Here is a 21,045-nt window from a genome sequence, read left to right on the forward strand (position 1 = left end):
AGAATCTTATTTAGGTCTAGATTATATAAAATGATGTGAAAGCAAATGGTATTATTAATAATAGTCAGAGAAACCAGATAGTTATAAGATTGATCCATAGTGCTGCTTGTTTACAGCCAGGATCATAATGGACACATATAAGACAAGTGAAGTGACCAAGGTGGCATGGAATAACATGAGGAGGCAACTGAGTAGCATTTCAGGCATCTGAAAAGATGGACTCTAAGTGCAAGGCTTCATCTTACTTTGTTTTCTGCTATTTAGGTAAGCATCCTAATGAATATATCAATTTTTTCCATATTCCTTCTGCCGGAGACTTACTCCCCCTCCATTTTCTCTTTAGAAAAGAGATATATTCCACACACCCAAAGAAGCTAAGCAAGAAGGGAGGCCCAAGCAAGAATGCTTTAATCTCACATAGATAGTGGGGGGGGGGGGAGGGAAACAGTCATAGGAGGCAGATGGTGGAAGGAAACTGAGTAGAAGAGGGGTTGGGGAAGGGAAGGGGGGGTCAGTATCAGGTGTGGGAAAAGACAGGAGAGAGGGCCAGAGGGCCAGAAGAATGAATGGAAATCTGCATCTGCTGGGGGCTGGGGCGGGCATTTCTAGTACAAGAGACCTGGGAGATGGGGAGGCTCCCAAGAGTCAATGATATTGACCTTAGCAGAGATGCCTAACAGTAGAAACATGGAACCTGAAGAGGCCACCTCCTGTAGCCAGACAGGACCTGTCTCCCTAAAGCTCTTGCTTGTCTATGGAATCCATTCCCCTTACTGGATTGCCCAGACTCAGTGGGAGATCATGTGCCCTGCCTGACAGAAACTTGATACACCAGAGGAAATATGGGGGGCACCTCACTGAGGAGAAGAAGAGGAGGAAATGGGGGAGGTATTGTGTGATGGGGACTGGGGTGGTGGGGCATCAATCTGGATGCAAAAATGAATGAATGAATGAATGAATAAATAAATAAATAAATGGAAAAAAGGAAGCAGGCCTCCAATAGACAACAATAAAACATGACAAAACAAGATACAATAAGACCAGACAAAATGGCCTTAAGTTTTGTATACATAATTTTTTAAAGGAAACTATTTATTGACCACAGTTCACCATTATTTACAATAAAGTAAATATACAGTTAGATGACTTGAAGATTTCACTGCTCAGATGCGCAGATCCTGCAGAATCTCCCCTCTGTGAGCTTCAGTTCAGCCATATCCGAGGGGAGAGGGGTGAAGACAGCTCCGCTGGAGGGGGGGGGGAGCACCGCCCACCTCGTATACATAATTTATGCATAACATATTAATAAGAATTTTCAATTGATTGGCCATAAATTTAGGATTTGAAATCCTAGGGCAAGCAGATGAGGAATGTAGAAAGAAAATAAGACACTAAAAAATGAGTTAGCTCAGTTAAAACTAATCTTCTAATGATTAGTTTTCTATTTTTCCCATTCTGTATTGGGCATATTCTCCAAATGTTTCGTTTAACAAAATGTTGGTTAATAACCCAATGGTCTTTTTTAAAAATAGCACTTTGGGAAATGAAGAGAAGGTTAAGTGCATAAAGAAAGCTCACGGAGGCAAGGTAGTGAATGGGGACAGGACTGGGAGAAGGGAGATGACTGGATTCTGAAGACTTTGCCATGCCTCCACTGTCTCAGGGATACCTAGGAAATTGGAGGAGTCTATAGTCATAAATAAACTTTGATGGGACAAGGGCACTAGATTTCAATGTTGGGGCTATGAGTCCTGTTTTATTATTTATGAGGAAAGTTGACTCACATATGCCATAATAGCCCCCGAATGACTGACGTGATCTCAAACATACCCAAATCTTAGTGGGTAAGGTATGTTAGTCAACTTCTGTCAGTATGTTAAATACTAGCAAATTTATATGTGGAATAGATTCATTTTTGGTGTACAGTTTTATAAGGCCTAGTTTGTGGTTAGAGAGAACAAATCTCTTTATTCTTCAGTGGAGTGCGATGGCAGAAAACACATGATGGAGCCAAGCTGCTTACTTGCATGGACAGGAGGATTAGCGACTTGGCTCTTCAGAGAAAGGTGTCTGCCACATAATTCTATCCCCGCAGGGACCCATGTAAAGGTGGAAGGAAAGAAGCAATTCTATAAAGTTGTCTTCTGAGTCTCTCACCTCAGCCTAATAATTAAGCTGTAAAAATTGTATGGCTAGGAAGAGAAAGAAGTATAGTAAGTGATTATAGTTCTATAATCTCTTTCAGAGAGCATTCTTAATGATCATGAAGACTTCTTTCTAGGTCCACCATTTTCCTTAGGAACCCTTCAATACATGGGCAATTAAGACCTAAATTGTTACAAGAGAGAAGGCAAATCAGACTTACTTCAAATTTGCACATTCTTTTGAATAGAAAAACCAGGTTAACATACTATATGTAAGAAATGCAAAGTTTTCAAAATGCAAGTATGATTTGGTAATCTAGATGGTATAAAATTGCTAAAAATTACTGTTCATGCTTAAAGAGGTTATTCCCCTGAACAGTACTTTTAGCAGCACTTTTATGAGGAGATATAATCTATATTTACAATCATATTGTCCATGCTTTCTTTTTCCTATTATAGTTAAAGAGAACTGAATTTCACAAACACAGTCCTATAAAGAATCTTTAAGCCTTCCAGAGTGGTTGTACAAGCTTGCAATCCCACCAGCATTGGAGAAGTGTTCCTCTTTCTCCACATCCTCGCCAGCATCTGCTGTCACCTGAATTTTTTATCTTAGGCATTCTGAGGTGGAATCTCAAGGCTGTTTTGATTTGCATTTCCCTGATGATTAAGGATGTTGAACTTTTTTTTTTCAGGTGCTTCTCAGCCATTCGGTATTCCTCAGTTGAGAATTCTTTAGCTCTGAACCCCACTTTTAAATGGGGTTATTTGAATTTCTGGAGTCCAGCTTCTTGAGTTCTTTACATATATTGGATATTAGTCTCCTATCAGATTTAGGATTGGTAAAAATCCTTTCCCAATCTGTTGGTGGCCTTTTTGTCTTATTGACAGTGTCATTTGCCTTACAGAAGCTTTGCAATTTTATGAGGTCCCATTTGCCGACTTTTGATCTTACAGCACAAGCCATTGCTGTTCTGTTTAGGAATTTTTCCCCTGTGCCCATATCTTTGAGGCTTTTCCCTACTTTCTCCTCTATAAGTTTCAGTGTCTCTGGTCTTATGTTGAGGTCTTTGATCCATTTAGACTTGAGCTTTGTACAAGGAGATAAGAATGGATCAATTCACATTCTTCTACATGATAACTGCCAGTTGTGCCAGCACCATTTGTTGAAAATGGTGTCTTTTTTCCACTGGATGGTTTTAGCTCCCTTGTCAAAGATCAAGTGACCATAGGTGTGTGGGTTCATTTCTGGATCTTCAATTCTATTCCATTGATCTACCTGTCTGTCACTGTACCAGTACCATGCAGTTTGTTTGTTTGTTTTAATCACAATTGCTCTGTAGTACAGCTTAATGTCAGGCATGGTGATTCCACCAGAGGTTCTTTTATTGTTGAGAATAGTTTTTGCTATCCTAGGTTTTTAATTTTTCCAGATGAATTTTCAAATTGCCCTTTCTATCTCAGTGAAGAATTGAGTTGAAATTTTGATGGGGATCACACAGAAAATTGGATATAATACTACCAGAAGATCCAGCAATACCTCTCCTGGGCATATACCCAGAAGAAGTTCCAACTGGTAATAAGAACACATGCTCCACTATTCTCATAGTAGCCTTATTTATAATAGCCAGAAGCTGGAGAGAACCCAGATGTCCCTCAACAGAAGAATGGATACAGAAAATGTGGTACATTTACACAATGGAGTACTACTCAGCTATTAAAAACAATGGATTTATGAAATTCTTGGACAAATGGATGTATCTGGAGGATATCATCCTTAGTGAGGTAACCCAATCACAAAAGAAGTCATTAGATGCACTCACTGATAAGTAAATATTAACCCAGAAACCTAGAATACTCAAGATACAACTTCCAAAACACAAGAAAATCAAGAAGGAAGACCAATGGGTGGATACTTCATTCCTCCTTAGAAGAGGGAACAAAATACCCATGAAAGGAGTTACAGAGACAAAGTTTGGAGCTAAGATTAAAGGATGGACTATCCAGAGACTATCCCACCAGGGGATCCATCCCATAATCAGCCACCAAACCCAGACACTATTGCATATGCCAGAAAGATTTTGCTGAAGGGACCCTGTTATAGCTGTCTCGTATGAGGCTATGGCAGTCCTTGGCAAACACAGAAGTGGATGCTCACAGTCATCTATAAGATGGAACACAGGGCCCCCAATGGAGAAGCTAGAGAAAGCACCCAAGGAGCTGAAGGGGTCTGCAACCCTATATTTGGAACAACAATATGAACTAACCAGTACACCCAGAGCTCATATCTCTAGCTGCATATGTAGCAGAAGATGGCCTAGTCGGCCATCACTGGGAAGAGAGGCCCCTTGGTATTGCAAACTTTATATGCCCCAGTACAGGGGAATGCCAGGGCCAAGAAGCAGGAGTGGGTGGGTAGGGGAGCAGGACAGAGGGAGGGTATAGGAAACTTTCAGGATAGCATCTGAAATGTATATAAAGAAAATAACTAAGAAAGAAAGAAAGAAAGAAAGAAAGAAAGAAAGAAAGAAAGAAAGAAAGAAAGAGAAAGAAAGAAAAGAATCTTTTAGCTAAGATTAAAAAAAAAACCTAGGTATTTTTTTTTATCTAAATACTGATAAAAGTATGAAGCCTAAATACAATAAGGCAGAATTTAATTTCACTTAAAAGAAGATGTTCTGGAGAATTGGAACTGGACTTAGGACCTGAACCACTAAGGAGCACAATTACAGTTTCTAAATGAGATGTTCATACTAAAATTATTAGCATGTTATGTATCTAAAAGTCTATGTATGAATCAGTGCCAAATGTGAATCTCTGGACCATAAAAATTTGATTTTCCCATAATGGCTTATTTGAGGCAGAGAGAAAATCAGTTTTGTGCTGATTTATATTTCCCAAGCATGCAAGCATGCAAGCATGCAATCTGTTCTAGTTACATTGGTGATAATTTCTGTTTTTATAGGGCTGGTGTTGAAAAAGCCAACTTTGCTTTGCTTTCTCTTTCTATTTATAATCAAAATTTAAAAAAATCTGTTGATTGAAAATGATGATGACAAAGTTTACTTAGTACTTGTCTTTCTGCTATGTTTTGCTTTAAGTTGTATTTGAGATAACATCATTTTATGTTTAAATAACTTAGCTAATAAATTAGTTATACATATGTATTAGGCATGGAAGAGGTTCTCTCTATCTATGCTTTCCCCAAATTTAGTATTAGCTATGCAGATAATAGAATTAGCTATTGAATATAGATCACAGCTTTGGCAAAATTTTCATTAAAATTACATAGTAAAGGATCCAAAAGCCAATGTTAGTATATTTCCTATTCAGATTTTCTTCTATGCACACAAAAGTCCTATGAGTCATATACTATGGCTATCTTCATTTATTAACAAGGATGTTGAAAAATAAAATGGCCAGCTCCACAATTGGTAAGAAGAAATGAGTGCCTAATTACTTTATCATATTAAATTGTAAAGATCACTTAACAGAGAACAATAAAATGATTATTGATGAAAGCATCAGGGAAGAGTGTCTCAGAGTAATCAATTTTAACAAAAGTATTGTGGTTGCTTCCATAGATGTTCCTCTTTCTAAACTGTATTTGTTCTTCATTAGTGTTAAAAGTAAAGACTTGGCATGCACTGACTCAGTCAATATTTGTTCTTTTTGGCTTCTGGTTTTCTTTTTAACATAAATCCAGAACTTGAAGTAGTTGGCAGATACTTTACCCAAAGAGATTCTCCTTATGTCTTATTTTCTTGCCAGGATCCTCTGCTCACCTGTGGGCCCAGAGAGAATGAGACTCATATAATTACAGAGACTAGTACTAAGCATTTACCTCCTGGGGCTGGGGTTGAGAGATTATCAACCAAACAGTTCTGTAGCATTGTTTGTAAGACAGAAGAGTAGGATGGAGTTGGCAAGGCAAATAATAGAGTGGGCCCAGTTTTGCTCAACTTCCCCTCTGATCAAGATTAGTTGACAACACAAAAGTAATTGATTACTGGCTGGTTATCTCTTGCTATTTCACAGAGCAATGACAGCCAAGGCTTATCATTTGCTTTTGGATTCTAAACAATAAAAAAAATGAGAAAAATGTCTATATAATTATATAAAAAATTTAATGTGTATAAACTCTTGTCCTTGGTGGTGTTTTGCTAATTTCTCTAACTTATGCAGGTAAGTTTTTCATTCCTACTTATATTCTGAGTTTATCCAGTTTCTCATCATAAACATAAACTCATTTGATTGATGAATATATTAAAACTAGACTGACAATAATCTCTAACTAGTGTGAGTTTTACATACAATTGAGAGATCATAATTTTTCTATTTATACACCTTTGTCCTTTAAGGAGTACTTCTTGAAGAGAAGTATTTGGTTATAAATGTCAAGTAAATAGAAATGTTGGCAATAAGAATCAATAGGAAGTCATGCCATTTTAGAAGTCATATAATTAATTTGAAGATTTTGATATTCATGTCTTAAGGACTTTGATCCTACATTTTATGGAATCTTTTTATATTATAAATAACAGCCAAAAATAAGAGTGTCTACTTACAGAGTAAAATGCCATTGATTGAGTTATCCTTAGACTCTGCATGGCTTTTGCTTTTCCCAGGTATTATTTCAACATTGTTGCTAGTAATTTATTACAAAATTTTACCAAATTAATTTTAAACCAATACAAAAATACTACAACTTTTTAAATGATAAAAACAGGATTTAAGATGCCCCCACATAGGCCCCTTACACATTTGTAGAGATGTAGTTTCTGACAAGTGAGTATGTTCATTATTTCATTATTAGTTCATTACATATCTTTGGTGGGTTGGATAAATCTAGAAGAAAACTGTGTGAGCAAATCATATAGGATGATAAAGATAGACAGATGTATGAATTCTACATCTAGGCAATCATTTCTTTTAAGGAAATATGCAGGTCCAAAATTCCTTTGCTGAATATTAAACCAAACTCCATGTATAAGTAACTTCCCACCCCAGATTCATTTCTGATTAGGAGAGAACAGAAAAAAACATCATGGCCATCAGCCCTGGGAGGTGTGGCCACAGTATTCAGATTGTCATCTGTGATCTCCTAGCTTTAACTGGCCTCCTGAGATACTTAGAATGCTCTGTGTTTGTCACACTTGTAAGGATCTTGGCATAAACTATTTACAGCTGTTTGGACCCTTAGCCTAAAATACAAAGGGCCTGCTGGATCTGGCATTTTTTGATACAGCCTTGGAGTCAATGGATAGGTCTGGCTTCTTTTCTGAGGTTCCCACAGTATAGAATTTGCAGACTGTTAAGTCTACAAGAGGTTAAAAATCACCCTTACCACAACTAACTCTCTTTTCCATAGGGACTCCAGGGCTCTGATTAATAATTTTTCTTTTTCTTTCTTTTCAGATCTCTGGAATATTTTCATCTTCTGGATTTGAATAATGCTTTCTACAAGTATTATAATATTGTCTAGATTTATCACAAAAAGATACTGTAATGGGGATCCCATGGCAGAGATAGCAGAATGGCAACTTATAGTGTGAATCCAGTGAACAAGCATTTGACATCTCCCCCTTCTTCCTTTGCCCCTCTCCATTTGTATTCTCTTAGTGGTTCATTTTACTTTGTTTAGTTAGTTTGAATACATTGCCAACTCTTTAAAATCAGGACATTTCACATTTGTAAAAAAACAGACTTCTAATTTTCTAGCAGTACAAATCTGAGTTCCTATCTGGCAATAGTTGAGGGCTGAGTAGTGATTGTCCTCTTTAGAGTTGCTATGAGTTCAGCATGCCAAAGACCCATCAAAAGGCTCTTGCTTATACATTTCCCAGATGGCTCTACTGGACCCTTTCATTAGCAATCATTATTACAAGTAAAATGTTCTTTATAAATTTGTATTTCTAACAATATAGAACAATTGTTCTAATGAAAAACAATAAAGAATGTTATGCAGGACACATCCTTCTTGTTATGTTCTTTATGTTTCACAACTTTCTTTTAAAGAAGCAAATTATTTATACAGAACTTCAATATGTCATTACTCTTTCCATATCTGTCATATTTCTGCACGTATATTGACAACCATGATCTTGATTCTAAGTTGTTTGTTTACAAAGTTTTCCCTACTTTCATCTCCATATTAGTGTCATTCATAAGTGGAAATACAATCATATCAATTTGTTGTCTAAAATTCTATAATAATATTTAATAATCAATTATGAACTCCTTCTAATGCAGCATCTCTCATCTCAGTTCTTAGCATTCTCCCTTGGGTGTTGTTGAGTTGCAGCTTTTACATCTCTTGAGAACTACCTGAGCCTTCTATCTGAAGAGTCCCTCCATCTCAGAGTGTCCCCTGGCTGTTGTTCCTAGAGTTTTCATTCGACTAGAGATCATCACACCTTGAAATAAGGCTGCTTATTTGATTGTTTCCTTACTGAAATACCAATTCCATGAAGGCAGGTCTCTTCTTAGTCTTATTCTTGATAATAACTTTATCACTTATACTGGAACCTGACTAATAGATGGAATTAATGTTTTCATGAATAGATGAAAGTTATTCTTTCTTCTTCCAGATAAACATTTCCCAGTATGTGAGCTGTGTATTCTGTCTGCCTTTACTGAAAGGAAGAGATTCATTATCAAGTGTTGGAAAAGTGGCCAAGAATAAGGATATGCCCAGGCTTATTTTGACAGCTGTGTACAAATAAGTACAATTCTTACAAAAATTTTCAGGAGATAAACTAGTGCATCTCTCCCCCTCCCCTGACACCTACATTGTGCACTTATTCAAGTGAGCTGGACTATGAATGCCAGCCTGAATTAGGTTCTCTGTGAGTATGCAGTGTCCCAGCATAGATTATGACCATCCCTGTGATAGCGCTCCTGTTCAATAGGTCCAGGGCCTCGCTTGGATATGAATAATTGTGAAAAGTGGAGATCTAATACCGCTTGGGGGACACACAGAGTTCCTTTTTCAGAGTTATGGACTTATCAATAAAAGTTCAAAAACTAATTCATAAAGAAATTCAAGAAGATGCCTTTAGAATTATAGAAAGAAAAGCCAGAGTGATAAGAAAGGCAGAGACCTCAGCAGCTTCCAGGAGACAGGAGATAGAGAAGGAGGCATAGAAGAAGTTAGGCTTTCTGACACAGAAGTCAGGCAAGCTGTGAGGTTCAGCAGCGAAGGCCTGGGAGTCCTTGCACAGTGAGAGCTGGGGAGCTGTGACTTAGGAGGCATTTGAGAGAGAATGAGAGTGTATCACAAACAGTGTCTGGCAAAGGGCAAAGAAACAGGGGAGGGCTTTATAGTGAGTCTGAAATAAACTGCATGGAAGAACAGTCTTAGGGATTTATGTATCTATCTCTTTTAAGAAGTAGTTATTGCTCCCATTTTCTTAACATATCTTTAGCTACAACATATACATTTTTTGCCTGTTGGCTTTGTTCTGGTCTTCTCCTAGTTAAAAAAACAAAAAAAACAAAACAGGGTTTTCCTCATATTGCAAATTTCTTGTTCTTCTTTGCTAAGGAAAGCAACTGCCATTTACATCACAAGGTTCAGTGACCAAACAATTTGTATGAGAACATGGGAGTAATTCATCACCAACCATGATATTTGTATCAAAGATTGTTAATGTTTGTAGTCATATGTCTCAAAGAGGCCTCTCCAACATGGGAGGAAAGATGTTCCTCAGAATGGAGCATGCCATTTGTACCAGAGGAAGCTGATACACTAATCTATCCTACATGGTGCCTGGGAAGCAGTTAACTGCCAGAGGCCCCTTTCATTACTTTTCTTCCTGCCTCCTTTTCTGCCATTGATTCCTGATTCTTAGACTCTTCAGGCCATGTTTTTACCCTCTTCCCTCCCAGTGCCCCCACCCAAGAATCTCCTACAACCCATGCAATCTCTTCTCCCACAATTATTCAAATTTAGTTCCTTTCTATAATATATTGTGTCTTGAAAGTTATAGGTTTGCTATCTTGACCCTTGCACTGTAACATTTGCATACCCTATCTTCAGATTCCATACCATTCCATATCATGTCAGCCTTGATTGATTCCTCTGATGCATGCCTTTAAAACAGCCAGTGGATTGAACTTCTTTTATATATTCAAGAACTCCAGGGAAAGATATTTACAAGGTTACAAATTCAGCAGCTCAAAAATGTTTCTAAACATGAGGTTTTTGTCTTTGAGATTGTTTATATACTGGATTATGTTGATGGATTTCCGTATATTGAACCATCCTTGCATCCCTGGGATGAAACCTACTTGGTCAGGATGGATGATTGTTTTGATATTTTCTTGGATTCGGTTAGCGAGAACTTTATTGAGGACTTTTGCATCGATATTCATAAGGGAAATTGGTCTGAAGTTCTCTATCTTTGTTGGTTTTGTTTTTTGTGGTTTAGGTATCAGAGTAATTGTGGCTTCATAGAATGAGTTGGGTAGAGTACCTTCTGTTTCTATTTTGTGGAATAGTTTGTGAAGAACTGGGGTTAGATCTTTGAAGGTCTGATAGAACTCTGCACTAAACCCATCTGGTCCTGGCCTTTTTTTGGTTGGGAGACTCTTAATGACTGCTTCTATTTCTTTAGGGGATATGGGACTGTTTAGATCATTAACCTGATCTTAATTTAACTTTGGTACCTGGCATCTGTCTAGAAATTTGTCCATTTCATCCAGATTCTCCAGTTTTGTTGAGTATAGCCTTTTGTAGAAGGATCTGATGGTGTTTTGGATTTCTTCAGGATCTGTTGTTATGTCTCCCTTTTCATTTTTGATTTTGTTAATTAGAATACTTTCCCTGTGCCCTCTAGTGATTCTGGCTAAGGATTTATCTATCTTGTTGATTTTCTCAAAGAACCAGCTCCTCAATTGGTTGATTCTTTGAATAGTTCTTTTTGTTTCCACTTGTTTGATTTCACCCCTGAGTTTGATTATTTCCTGCAGTCTACTCCTCTTGGGTGAATTTGCTTCCTTTTGTTCTAGAGCTTTTAGGTGTGTTGTCAAGCTGCTAATATGTGCTCTCTCTAGTTTCTTTTTGGAGGCACTCAGAGCTATGAGTTGGACATGGAGGGTATCATCCTGAGTGAGGTAACACAATCACAAAGGAACTCACACAATATGTACTCACTGATAAGTGGATATTAGCCCAAAAACTTAGGATACCCAAGATATAAGATACAATTTGTTAAACATATGAAACTCAAGAAGAATGAAGACTAAAGTGTGGACACTGTGCCCCTTCTTAGAATTGGGAACAAAACACCCATGGGAAGAGTTACAGAGATAAAGTTTGGAACTGTGACGAAAGGATGGACCATCTAAAGACTGCCATATCCAGGGATCCATCCCAGAATCAGCTTCCAAACGCTGACACCATTGCATACACTAGCAAGATTTTGCTGAAAGGACCCAGATATAGCTGTCTCTTGTGAGACAATGCCGAGGCCTAGCAAACACAGAAATGGATGCTTACAGTCAGCTGTTGGATGGATCACAAGGCCCCCAATGGAGGAGCTAGAGAAAGTACCCAAGGAGCTAAAGGGATCTGCAACCCTATAGGTGGAACAACATTATGAACTAACCAGTACCCCAGAGCTCTTGACTCTAGCTGCATATGTATCAAAAGATGGCCTAATCGGCCATCACTGGAAAGAGAGGCCCATTGGACTTGCAAACTTTATATGCCCCAGTACAGGGGAATGCCAGGGCCAAAAAGTGGGAGTGGGTGGGTAGGGGAGTGGGGGGGTAGTGTATTGGGGACTTTTTGGATAGCATTGGAAATGTAAATGAGGAAAATACCTAATAAAAAATAATTCTTAAAAAAAAAGAAAAAAAAACCATGAGGTTTCCCTTCTTTCTCCTCCCTCATTATTAATCCTTAAAAACACCCTTCAAAACATGGTGTCATTCATTCTCTGGCATCTTCCAGATTCTACGGAGAGTGCACTGGTTCTTGTAGTGCAAATTGACCTGAGGCCTCTAGGACGATGATGATGATAGCTAGCATGGATGGGAAGTCTAAATGGGGACTCGGATGAGGACTGAAATAAAAAGTGATTCAACAGCTATGTCTGAAAGACCCAGTCCAAATGTCATAATTAAGGTCATTACAGCCAGTTACCTAATGATACTTCTGCATTTCTCATGATCTCCATTCCTCTATACCTGAGATTACACCAAAATTTTTGACTTAAATATGGCTTTCAGAAAAACTAAAGTCAGCCTCACTTGGGTCCATATCTTCTCTGATGTCTTCCTTCACACCCAATCAAGAGTTACTTCTTCCTTTGTGTGACTCTTTACAGATATTCAGCACCAAATACCATATGTGGAGTATATTCCTTGCTTATCACATTGTGCATTTTTTAAAGTCAGAAAACTTTTGTTACAGCATTGGGTATATAGTAGGTACTAATCCATTGTTTCACACATAAGCAGAGCCTACAAATCCCAGTATGAGTTTCTTACCTAAAGACTCAGCTAAAAAAATATTGAAAAGAAAGCATAATTCTTGGAGTATCCAAGTCATCTCCTTGACTGTCATCACATCCATTACTCTCTGCTTTAACTATTGCCTCAGAGTTGAAATATCTGGGTTTCCCCAACCACACAATATATTCATGAGGTAGCTATGCTCTCTGTAAGTTAAAGTCCCTCAGGACATTTATTTTCTTTGCCTGTGTTTCAACATTCCCAATCTCTGATGCAGATCTTTTAACCAAAACATTTCTTCACAGATGGCAGATCCTCTCCAGACACACTGAACTCCTCACTGTGAGAACCCATAAGTCAATGGCCTAAAATATGGGGAGCGGGGCAGAGGGCTCAACTGCTGCTGCTGAGAGGAAACCATATTTGAGAAACTCTAATTCTTACTGACACATTTAGTACACTTCCATTTTTTTCTCTTAATTTTATTGCCTCATCAGTAAAGCTGAAACTACCTCCAAGTATTGAAATGGAGTAGCTGGGAGCTAAGAGTTCAGGAGGTACTTACTGAAGGGGCTGCTATGCACTTGTTTATGCCATGTTGTTTTAAATCTCATGAAGTAAAAATAAAGAAAACTAATTGTTAATAAAAGTAGATGATGGCTCCTAATGTAAATTGACAGTGAAAGGAAAAAAAAAAGAAAAGAAAATATGGTGTCATGATTAAAATATTTTCAGAACAGTTCAGACTTAGAGCCATACCCATGTAGTGAGTGTCATCACTGGGTCAGTTTAGCATAGTCACAGCTGGTTTTTTTTTTCTCTTAATCACAGCAGTTTTGATGATACTGGATTATCATAGTGATGCCCAATTGGCATTTTGTTGCATGAAATCAACAGCAATTATGGGAGGATGGAGAAAGAGTGAGGTTACATCAAAGGTCACACCGTATAAACTGTGAGATGAATAGTAAGTACCCTGATGTAACGTCTTGCAATTGTTGGGCATGAGACAAGAAGAAACCCATTCAATCAAGAGTTAGGTGTAGTTAATGGAGAACTTAATGGAGAGATCTATGCACATTACATTTTAGGTTCCTTTCATCTATACAGGTTCTTTCAAAGGAACTGTACCTAATTTTTATTCATTTTTTTCTTTTAAAACATTGTTCCAGGAAAATTCTCAAAAAATTAAATATATGTGTGTGTATGTTTAAAGACAGAATAGTATAACTAAGAAATCATGATATATGTTCATAAATAGAACTATTACCAAAGAAATACAAGATATTTATTTAACTAAGAGTTATTAATTATCATTTATGTACCAGCCACTGTAGCAGCCAATGCATATCTATAGTTAGCAAAATACTACCACTTGTCTTTAAGATCAATTCCATCCAATAGCAATGGAGTGTAAAAAGTAAAGCAATGAACACATAGATAGAATCATTAAAGGCTATGAAACATTAGTAAAGGAAGCATTCGGATGGTTAGGATAAATTAATATGGAAACTTCTTTTAGGTCGGGCAGTGGTCAACATTTGAGGTGACAAACCTGAAGTTATGAAAAGAGATGAACTATGGTCTGGGTCTGCGCATAAAGAATGCAGGTAGAACACAGTGTGACTCTCTTGAGCAACAAATGAAAAGCCATGGGTCTTCAATGAGTCATCAGGAACTGGTGATTAAGCAAAGACCTGGTGAATTCAACTTTCACATTGGCTTCATTATAGATCTTCCTTCACCTGAAAAGTCATATGATGGAAAAACTGACATTGTTTTTTTTAGGAAATGTAATACAAGACCCATCTATTACATTCAAACAGTAATGTTATAAAGTAAAGTATGTGTCATTTTAGAAAATTCTTATATTTTTCTATCAAGGGCTATATATGAATACTGATTTGTATATTTTTTATTAAAATGAATTATTATTATTATTATTATTATTATTATTATTATTATTATTTTACTTGCTCACTTTACATCTTGCTTCACTGCCCTGTTCCATAGTTCTTTCCCTTATACCCCTCTCCTTCTCCTCTGAGCAGGTGGGAACCTCCCCTCCCTTGGTATACCCCCACCCTAGCACATCATGTATCTGTGAGGCTAGACGCATCCTCTTTGATGGAGGCCACACCGGGCAGCCCAGTTAGAACGTACTCTGCTTGCAGGTAACAGCATTTAGGGTAGCTCCTCTTCCAACTCTAGTTGTTTGGGATGCACATGAAGACCAAGCTACACTTCTGCTACATATATGCGGGGAAGCCTAGGTCCAGCCCATGCATATTCTTAGGTTGGTGGTTCAGTCTCTGAGAACCACAAGGGTCCAGGCGAGTTGACTCTGTTGATCTTCCTGTGGAGTTCCTATCCCCTTTGGGGCCTGCAATTCTTCCTCTTATTCTTCCAAAGGATTCCCTAAGCTGCATTCACTGTTAGGCTGTGGGTGTCAGTATCTGTATGAGTCAGCTGCTGGGTGGAGTCTCTCAGAGGGCAACTTGCTCCTGTCTGAAAGCATAACAGAGTATCATTAATAGTGTTAGGGACTGGTGCTTGTCCATGGGATGGGTCTCAACTAGGGCTAGTTAGGTTGGTCATTCCCTCAGCCTCTGCTCCATCCTCCGTGCCTGCATTTCTTGTAGACAGGATAAATTTTGGGTTGAAAGTTTTGTTGGTGAGTTGGTGTCCTGATCACTCTATTGGGGTTCCTGCCTGGCTATAGGAGGGGGCTATTTCAGGTTCCATATTCCCAATGCTGTGAGCCACAGCTAAGAACACCCCACTGATTCTTGGGCACCTCCATTATCCCAGGTCTCTGTCTCTTCCCGAAGAAGCTTCCTGTCTCCCCAGCCCCGTCAGTTGCAGATTTATATTCATTCTCATGACAATGTGATGATTTCTACTTTTATGTATTAGAAAATTGTCAAAACCTTCCTCTCAGAGATCTCATACTACAAACACTGGATTTGGGGGGAAGTACTTGGGATTACACCATGTGCCTTACATATGCTAGGCAAGTACTCCAGGACTGAGCTATCTCTCCAGTCTTATATTGATATCAAGTCTCCCTAAATTGCACAGTTTGGCTTTGAGTTCTGTCACTCATGCAGTTCTTAAAGTCATGAGATTAATTTCGTTACCCTTTTAATAGCTGAGCTTACAGGCCTGCCACAACAAACCTAGCTCTAAGTGAGTTTTAAAACTAGTATTCATGTCATTTATGAAAGACTAGTCACAGAATCAACTAACTTGGGCTCCTGGGGATTCACAGAGACTGAACTGACAACCAGGAAGCTTACATGGGACAGACTTAGACACTTTTCATGTTACATCTATACATGTTACAGTTGTATAGCTTGGTTTTCTTGTGAGTCTTCTGACAGTGTGTGCAGGGAGTGTTATCTCTGATGCTTTTACCTGTTTTGGAGACCAATTTCCTCATATTAGGTTGCCTCTTTAATATTAATATGAAGGGAGGTGCCTAGTCTTATTGCAACTTGATAGGTCATGGCTGGTTGATATCCCTGAGAGCCCTGCCTTTTTCTGAATGGAAATAGAGGAGGAGCGAATTTTGGGGTGGGGAGAGACTGGGATGAGAGGAGGAAGGAGAAACTGCAGTTAAGATACGTATGCATTGAAAAATGTGTGTGTGTGTGTGTGTGTGTGTGTGAAGTCTGATGCATAATGTAGACAAAATTTTACTACTACTCAATATTAACTAATATTTGTAAAAAGAACTATTATTTTGATTTCTTTCCTTTAGAAAAATGAATGAATTTCTATGCACATCTTAATAAGAAAACTATTAATTATAGTTTGATAAGAGATAAAGAGAGAGAGAGAGGTCTAATTTTGGCTTTGAAATGAACAGTTTCGAAATTAGGTTTTTGTTAAAATGTGATAGCCACTGAAAATCTTGCAAAACTGTGGTTAAAATCCTATTTGAAGATGGAATACATTTTAAGAAGTAGTGCAGACAGTAAGTTCCATATGGAGAGATTAATGTATGCTGATCATGGGGCAGGACTGCTGAAAAGAGATCAAAATGGGACATTAAAGGAGGAGTGAAATTAGGTATGTAGGGGAAAGCTAAAGGCAGGCATGCATGGTAAGGGCAATTCAGAGACCAAAAGGTGCACTTCTGAGTTCTAAGAGCCTAGTTGCTGCAATGTTTCAAAACAGTGTTTCTTAACTTTCTTAATGCTGAGACCCTTTAATACACTTCCTCAAGTTATAGTGAACCCCCAATGATAAAATTACTTTTGTTGCTACTTCATAACTGTAATTTTGCCATGAATCATAATGCAAATATCGGTATTTCCAATGATAAGTGACCCCTATGAGAAGGGCATTTGACCTCCAAAGGGATTACCAGCTACAGATTGTGAGCACTTTTTGATTGGGAAAAAAAAGTCTCAGTTCTTAATAGAATATCAGTATGATTCAAAATAGTTTTTAAGTAGTTTATAAAAGCCTTTGAGGATAAGTCTGTGTGGGAGAGAAGGGAGAAATATACAAGCATGATTGGAGTGCATTGTTCTGTTCAAAGTGTTATGGACTCAGTTTGTCAGGTTAGAAATTTTTAGCATAAAGAGACTAGAAATTTCATGTATATTATATAATTAAAGTAAGATTTCAGAAGCAATATTTTGGTAAATTTGTGAATAGAGGATCCATTAGAAAGTGAGGAAAGTAATAAAAAAATATGAGCAACAAAATAAAGCCTGAAGTAAGATTATAAAACTTCAACTTCCTCCTCCCTTTTCCTTTCCTCCTTCTCTTCCTCATCCTGCTCCTCCTATCTCTTCCTATTCTTCTTCCATTAAATAAATGACCAGAAAGCTTTTCTAAGGTTATTATTCTTCCAGTATCAAATGGATAAGAAACAAAGGACTTCAGTATACTTTTATATGAGCTAGGGCTGCTGTAGTCCACGGGGAAGGTGACAGGACTCAACATTACCTTGAACATTTCTACATGATCACTAGGGTGGGGTTTATGCTGATGCTTCATGAGAATGGTTAGAAAAGTGGGACATGGGGGCCTTGTGTCATGCATATAATCACTAGTCAAATTAGTGTTCTCAAGGGCCTGAACTGCAGGGAAGGCAGATGAGGGGACTAGATACCAAAGAGAATTAACAGATGGGCAGGCTATACTATTATTAAAATCTAAGTTAGAGGCTAAGCAATTTAGTACAAATTAAATATATACATTAGCATTCAAATTTGTATTTTGTTGTTATAGTTTTCAAGTGGATAACGGACCAACTAAGTATCAACACCTCTGAGAGAGGGAGAGGATGCCTTACACATTGAAAACTCTCATACCTGTTGTGTAAAGCCTGGACTTCCTATATTAGCAAGGAGGTAATTGTATAATGTAGATGTGTCCCAGGACCTGGCCTTATATCCTCTGCTCTGTTACTTAGTAGCTGGGTGAAAGTGTTAATCACTTCAAGCCTGAATGTTTAAAATATACCGCTATTATTAACAGTTGGGTTTGGTGGTGCATCCGTAGATTTAGTATTTGGTGGGGTAGAGGAAGTGGAGGACCAAGAGTTTGAGGCCTCATCACTTATAATTAAGCAAGCAGGTGCACTTCTGAGTTCTAAGAGCCTAGTTGCTGCAATGTTTCAAAACAGTGTTTCTTAACTTTCTTAATGCTGAGACCCTTTAATACACTTCCTCAAGTTATAGTGAACCCCCAATGATAAAATTACTTTTGTTGCTACTTCATAACTGTAATTTTGCCATGAATCATAATGCAAATATCGGTATTTCCAATGATAAGTGACCCCTATGAGAAGGGCATTTGACCTCCAAAGGGATTACCAGCTACAGATTGTGAGCACTTTTTGATTGGGGAAAAAAAAGTCTCAGTTCTTAATAGAATATCAGTATGATTCAAAATAGTTTTTAAGTAGTTTATATGTATATAAGTTGTTTATATGTATTATTAATATAATGGATATAATAGGTACTTAGCAAAATACTTTACCTTTTCTGTTTTTACTATTTTGAGATAAGGTCTCACTATATAGTTGAGGCTGGTCTAGGACTCTCAATAGTGTTCAGTCATATAAGTGCTAGCATCTGTGGTGTATGAAAGAAAATATAAACACATATACTTTCATAGGTAGTAAAAACATAATGCAGCATATAAACAGATATGTCCTGAACACATAGGGAATCAGCTTCTCTGTGACCATGATGAATGATGAAAGAGACAAGAGATAATTCCTAGTTATGGGATTCACTAAACTACTCTGGGACTACAGTGGCAATAAGTATATTTAACCTAATTTATAGGAAGTGCTGTGATAGTTTATTCAAGTTTATTACTTTAAGGTAAATGTCATTGGTTGTTTTAAAGATAGAATCCAGTCTTGGAAAGTATTGTTAAGAGTTGTTTTACAGCATAAAATTTAAATATAATCAGAAATAGTAAAAACGGCCTGGTTATTAATTCAGCATTGAAGGAAACAAGACTCTTACTCCAAATATTTCAAGACTAACTTTGACAGATGAGACCCAAGGGGCAAAGAGGATGATCAGGAGGTGACATTACTATTTTACAGCTGGGCGATTGGAGATCCCAAAGCTAATGCTAATCACCACGAATCAGAAACTCCCTCGAGGGCCATGTATACATGTGTAAAAATAACACATGTATTTTTACACAAGTGTTTGTACTCCACCATTTAGCCTGAAATTCGATCTTATTTATTCAAGTCCTGCAAAGTGTACTGTGTTAGCATGAAACATCCCGGCTTTAGAAGCAAAATATTAGTATTATCATAGATGTGCCCACTTTCCTAGGCATTCTCTATTTCATATGTTCTTAATAGAACTCTGACATTGCATCCAATCAATCCATATTATGAGGCCAGCAATAGCACTTGACATTTCTTCTGGAAAATTACACGTGTCAGTATAAAATCTGGGCATTTGCCACAGAGTTGTTCTGTATTAAGTGAAAACTGCTGTTTAAGAAAACAACAAAATACTTCCTGAAGAAGAATTAGAACTTTTTATCCAACTTAATTTGATATAGAAATGCCAAAAATGAGGCAGGATAATAGATTGGTTTTTTCTACACTGGTATTTATGCACCAAAGGAAACTGTTTATGTTGTTTGTGTCTTTGTGTCTTTCTTGACACATTTTATTTCACATTAAATCTAATTTTAAAACAATAATCTTTTGCAAAATATATAAAAAAAAACTTATCCTGAGGGAGAAACTGTTACAATTTGTGTAGAGGAGGCTAATTGAATAACTAGACACAGCATCTTTCTCGAGGGTCTGTGGTTGCACTGCGGGCAGCTTACAACTGTTCTTGAGATAGAAGTATTATATAACAGCAAGAAGACATGCAACTCATACGAAGTTTACCCTGATAGAATAGTTGTCTTTAGTGCCCAAGTCATCAATGTCAAGATTTCAACATTTAAGAAGACACTGTGTATAGGCTGTCCTTCCTTTATTAGACACTAATTTGTATTGTCCAAAAAGCTATCATTAACATTATTCATCCAATCTGTATTTATTAAGTTTTCACAAGCTATAAACACAAGCTCAAATTAAAATCTTATTTAGCAAAGTCACAGTTAATGACAGTAGATTGGATGAGAATATGAATACGCCGACATCATAGGCATCTTCATGTTGTGCTTCCCAGTAGCTAAGTCTCTGTTGGCCAGAGTCTAAGATTTTCTTTGATTTCACTATTCTCTCCTCCTCAGCCCACCTTTTGTGTATGGAAACTTTAGGTATTAATCTTGTATCCTTTTCTATTTTTCTGTCTAGGCCCTGTTCCTAAACTCTGCATTGTGTTTACTTACCGGGCTCTAAAAAGCACCTCTACAACACACCACTCAGCTCAGGTGCCTTTTCATCCCCACGTGGATCTATGTCCCTATGAGAATCCAGCCTTCGGAGGGTTACAGTTCACCAGCTGGAATTTGATCATCCTTCTTTTCTGGTTGAGCATCTTCATTGACTTCCACTTCTTTCAGAATTAAATTTAAATTCCTCATCATATTCTAAAACACTTTGTCTTACCATTTTCTAATTCTCCACTTCCTTTTTCACAGGTCAGGTCATAGCATTTCTGGTCACCCAGTTACTTGGAGTGAGTATTATTTTTGCTTTATTCAGGTTTTACATGTTTGTACTACTCACTCACACACACTTGTTCCCACAGACTTGCTTATCTTTAACCCCTGTGTCAAGGTAACAAGATTAAGATCTCAACTTCCTCTGAAAACTTTTCTCTAAGGCCTTTTTTTTTCTTTTTGCTGAAACCTCTCACATAAGTTATTATTTATACTATTATTTCCTTCTTCCCCCTTTTGTCTTCCCTTCCTTTCTGCTTCATAATCATGACAGGCTATACCTTATTTATTTTCGATATTTCAATTTCTATGTAGGTGATTT

The 21,045-nt window shown here is 37.5% G+C and overlaps 1 long non-coding RNA gene across 1 annotated transcript in view; it reads right to left on the reverse strand.

The window, feature by feature from the left end:
* Positions 1-5,520: 5,520 nt before the first annotated feature.
* The window catches only part of Gm10373 (predicted gene 10373), a 46,094-nt gene continuing 30,569 nt past the window's right edge, over positions 5,521-21,045 (reverse strand). Inside the window, exons 2-3 of the long non-coding RNA NR_046064.1 lie at positions 14,161-14,350; positions 5,521-5,929 (exon numbers count right to left, since the gene is read on the reverse strand). This is a non-coding gene — a long non-coding RNA (predicted gene 10373). The remainder of the gene's footprint in view (positions 5,930-14,160; positions 14,351-21,045) is intronic.

This window comes from Mus musculus, chromosome 15 (genome assembly GCF_000001635.26).
Source record: "Mus musculus strain C57BL/6J chromosome 15, GRCm38.p6 C57BL/6J".
Taxonomy (NCBI): Eukaryota; Metazoa; Chordata; class Mammalia; order Rodentia; family Muridae; genus Mus; species Mus musculus.